Here is a 5,082-nt window from a genome sequence, read left to right on the forward strand (position 1 = left end):
AATAACTTCAAATGGCTGTTCAACCCACAATCTTGTTAGCTCCCACAAAACAATGTTTTTGCCCTGCTAAATCTAGGTAAGAAAAGGTGGGAGACAATGTTGATAGGATGATATGATTCAGTTGTGATTTTTAACAGAATTAAATATGATTGTAAAAGCTTGTTACTATGTTGTAGTTGTTAGGTGCCATCAAGTCAAATCCAACTCACAGTGATCCGATGCACAACAAAACAAAATACTTCGTGATCCTGCGCCATCCTCACAATTGTCACATTGGAACCCATTGTTACTGCTACTGTGTCAATCCACCTCGTTGGGAGTTGTCCTCTATTTTGCTGACCCTCCGCTTTGCCACACATGATATTCTTCTCCAGGGATTGGCCCTCCTGATAATATGTCCAAAATATGAGAGATAAGATCTCACTATCCTTGTTACTTGGAAGCATTCTGGCTACACTTCTACAAAAACAGATTTATTTGTTTTTCAGGCAGTCCATGGTATATTCAACATTCTTATCCAACACATATAATTCAAATACACCGATTCTCTTCCACAATCGCTCTCATTTATGCCAATTTTCACATGCATATCAAGCTATCAAAAGTAATCATGGCTAGGGTCACGCATACCTTAGTCCTCAAACTAGTGCCATTGCTCTTGGGAACTTTAGAGAGGTCTTTTGTAGTACAATTTACCCAATACATCCTGTAGTTTCCTGGCCACAACTTCTATGTGTGCTGACTGTAGATCCAAGCAAAATTGTCTTAAGACAACGTCAGTCTTTTTCCCATTTATCATGATGTTATCTATTGGTCCAGTTGTTCAGATTCCTATTCTTTTTACATTGAGGTACAATACAATGATGTAGTCTTTGACATTCATCAGTAAGTATTTTAAGTTCTTTTAGTTTCCTGCACATTGCAGGTTTGTTAATGAGACTTCTCCCAAACCTGATGCCATTTTCTTCTTAAAAACCCTCTTCTCAGATTATTTGTTCAGTCTACAGATTAAATAAGTATGATTAAAGCAAACAACCCCGGCATAAATCTTTACTGATTTCAAATAATTCAGTATTTATTCCCTTATTCTGTTAGAACGACTGCATCTTAGTAGCTGCTCCGGAATACCTATATTTTGCAAGGTTATGATCATCAATAACATCAATAGTCTGTTATGATCACCACGATTGGAAACCTTGCATAGTTAATAAATCATAAGTAAATGTCTTTCTGGTACTGTCTGCTTTTAGTCAACATCCATCTGAAGTTAGCATATTCTTCAGAATCCAACTTGAATTTCTGGCAGCTCCCTGTCGAGGTACTGCTACAACCACTCTTAACTATCTTCAACAAAATTTTACTTGCATGTGATAAAAATGTTATTGTTCAATGGTTTCCACATTCCATTAGGTCACCTTTCTTTGGAGTAGGCAAAAATAAGGATCTCTTCTAATTGGTTGGTCAGGTAGCTTTCTTCCAAATTTTGTAGCATACACAAGTGAGAGCCTCCAGTGATAACATCAGTTTCTTGAAAGGTTTCAGTTTGTATTCCATAAATTCCTGAGCCTTGTTTTTCGCCAATGACTTCAGAGCAAGTTGGCCTCTCTCTTTAGTACCATCAGTTCTTGATCATATGCTACCTCTAAAAATTGCTGAGAACCAACCAATTATTTTTGTCATAGTGACTCAGTGTATTCCTTCCATGTTTTCTTTTTCTTTTTGTAATTTAAAAGCATTTATTTAAAAAGGAGTTGTACAGTATAATTCTAAAGATATTTTTAAACTAAAAATGCCATATTTTACTGTAAACTGAAAATCTTATTTAATACCTGGCTAACAAGGGCATTCACAATCAAGGCTGAAATCTTATCTCTATTGTATATATTTCTGATCACATGTTAAGTTTTTATTTTTTAAGCTATGGTTACAGAAACAAATTATGGGGATACACTGTTATATTTACAGGTTTTTTGGTTTAATTTTGTATAACTTTAAAATAGTATTGTGATATGAATTATATAAAACAGTATTGTGATATGAAACAATAGAATTATTTTTTCCCTGATAAAAACAAAATCCAAACTGTATTTTTTAAAAAAATATAGTCCTTTTCTGTATTTTTTTTTTTTAAAGAATTCACTTCTGATGAGCAACAATTCATTATCACACAGTTAGATCATGTATACTATTAAAACTTGAGTTTTTTTCTTTAGCTATATTCTAATCTTTTGACTACACATGTTTTCAGGACACCTGGAAACTGTACATTTAGTTGATATCCTGAAAATCAACAAAAATATAAGTAAAATCTTCAAGTAAACACATTCTCCAATTATATTGCCACTGAAGATAATCTCTGAAGACTAAAAGCTCTAGGAAAGTGGGGCTTGATGGTGGATAGAAGTGCAGTGAGGATCTCCCTCAGCATTAACACAGAATATTGGATGAAGTACGTTCAGGGGATTGTTCTAGAACTCTGAACCACATATATAGGAATATTTTAAAAATTTGAAGGATGATAGCTAGTGGAAATTGTAGCAGAATCAAGAAATCTCGTGCTTTCTAATCCACTGGGCTCAGCAGGGTCCCAGATCTGCCATTGTGGACAAGACTGAAGTGGGGAAGGATCAGAGCTGCCATGGACTGAGGCCTGATGTAACCTTGCAGATAAAGGTGTGGATATTCTTTTTTTTTTGTATCTGTTCATTGGTCTCTCGTTGTCTGCACACCTCCATTCTGGTGACTAGAGGGGGTGCCTGAGCGAGTGTACACCTCATCCCCACCCCCAGAGGGTTCTACTATGCATGTGCACAGATCTCCTCAAAATTTAAAGGGATAGTTTCCACTTACAACCAAAAGGCAGTGCAAAATGGCCACAGCCAGCCCTGAAATGTTTATCACTAGGAAAAAGGCCAGAATGGGGGTTGTGGAGTGGGAGAGACATGGACAAAAAATAAAACTGGCTGAAAATTAAATCCTGAGTTACGTCATAACCACCAACAATGGCATCTTGAAATTACTTAGGCAGCCTTGAAGGCAAGACTGAAAGAGGATATTAAAGTCATACTCACATTAAACTACAGATTTTTTTTTTTTCTCTCTCTTTTCTACAATTATAGACTATAGTATCTGTCTTTTTTGCTGCTGCTGTTTTGTTTTTTGGTCCCCTCTTTTCCTTTAGGAGGCTCTTTCTCTCCCTATATCACACAAGAAGAGACAGCAACTGCTGCCATATAGTCAAGCTACAATCACAACCTATGAAATCCCACAACCCATGCAAGAACTAATACCAGCTGCCATACACCAGGTAGGCAGCAAACACCTGCAACAGTCTGAGTCAAGTAATAAGAAGAGTGAAAAAGGAAACCCATCTCCTGATCACATTTACCAAGAGGAAATCAGAAAGCATAAAAAAATACCCAAACACACATTCATCTAAGTATTAAGGCCATAGTTAACTACTGATGAGTAACAAGGAAGCTGCAAGCCACAGCATAACATGGATGAACCTTGAGGACTTTATGCTGAGTCAAATTAGTCAGTCACAAAAGGACAAATATTGCATAAGACTAAGTCAATGATTAGGCCTTTATATGCAGTTTAAGTGCTGTTTTCCTTCTAAGTGCTCCTTTACTAATTTTTCCAAGAGAAAAGATGCTCCTCTGCATCTTCTGGCACAAGGTTCCTAATAGAATTTGAAAGTTCAAACAGATATTCTGTATTTCTTCCACTTGGGCCAGCAGCATTAAAAATTTGTTCAGCAATGTCTTGCAGAGGTGCAGGACCAAGATAATTAGGATTATCACATGTTCCAATATAAAGCAACACACTGAATGGTTTTGATATGAGATGTTTTAAATAAAACATGATTGTTTCGGTCCTACAGCCGCCTTTCTCTCTGAAGTCAAGGTATGTATGCTTTTACTTCTTCTTCCTTTCCTATTGGGAGTTTGTAGGCAACTCCCCATATGCAACCCCAAGGGTCTTTCTTCAACAAGAGTCACAATTCTTCCAGGCTTGTTGGGGACCCCACGGTGGTTGATGCTGCCCTGCCAGAAGCGGCAGCTGTGATGGTGCCAACCAGCTTGTCCTGATAGGGAAAATCCACCTTCCGTATCAGGGACCCATAACCAAAAATCCACATCCTTTCCTTGTTCCTCTGATGTGGCAGCCATCAGTCTGTCTGCTGTGGTCTCAGCCACCCTTCCAATGTTCTTTTGATGGTTTCTGCATTATTCAATATTTTACCCATAGAATCCTTCAATATTGAAAATTGGTGCTTAAATTCTTTCTTCAGTTCTTTCAGACTGAGAAATACCAAGTATATTCTTCCCTTGTGGCTGTCTTCTCGAGCTGCTCTTTAAACTTTTCAATTCAGCTCTTTTATTTACTCACTTCTTTCCATAGCTTTAGCTTCTCTATTCTAAAGAGTGAGCGTCAGGAGTCTCTTCTGACATCCATCCATTTTTGTCTTTTCTTCCTTTTTAATGACCTTTTGCTTTCTTCATGTATGATGTTGTTGATGTCATCCCACAATTCTTCAGATCTTCAGTCATTAGGGACTAATGCATCAAATCTGTTACTGAGATGGTCTCTAAACTCAGGTAGGATATATTCAAGATCATAATTTGGCTTTTACAGACTTGATTTAATTTTCTTCAGCTTCAGCTTGAACTTTCGTATGAGCAATTGGTGATGGTCTGGTCCACAGTCAGTCCCTGGCCTTGTTTTGGCTGATGATATTTTCTCTATCATCTATTGAATTTGATTCCCATGTATTCAATACGTATGGTGAAAGAATACAACCCTGGAGCACACCTTTTCTGATTTTAAACAATTCAATCTCCCCTTATTTTTTTTTTAATGTTTTATTGTGGGTATCATCTGCGAGTGTGGGCGCTCCTGTGCACATGCCCTCTCTTCCTGTCAGGCGGTAGCTCCACTCTCCTCTCAAGTCCTCTGGGGCCACGCCACTGACTCTGGGCCCAAGAGTCCCCAGGTCTCCTCACATTGCTTGCCATCCAGGTTCCCAACTGTGTCCACAGAAATCCACTGAACATTGTAGGGCTTAGCTTGCCGCTT

The 5,082-nt window shown here is 37.9% G+C and overlaps 1 pseudogene; it reads right to left on the reverse strand.

Moving 5' to 3' along the window:
* Positions 1-3,589: 3,589 nt before the first annotated feature.
* LOC102816876 lies at positions 3,590-4,144 on the reverse strand (annotated as a pseudogene).
* Between the last annotated feature and the right edge of the window lie 938 nt (positions 4,145-5,082).

This window comes from Chrysochloris asiatica, unplaced genomic scaffold, assembly GCF_000296735.1.
Source record: "Chrysochloris asiatica unplaced genomic scaffold, ChrAsi1.0 scaffold02493, whole genome shotgun sequence".
NCBI lineage: Eukaryota > Metazoa > Chordata > Mammalia > Afrosoricida > Chrysochloridae > Chrysochloris > Chrysochloris asiatica.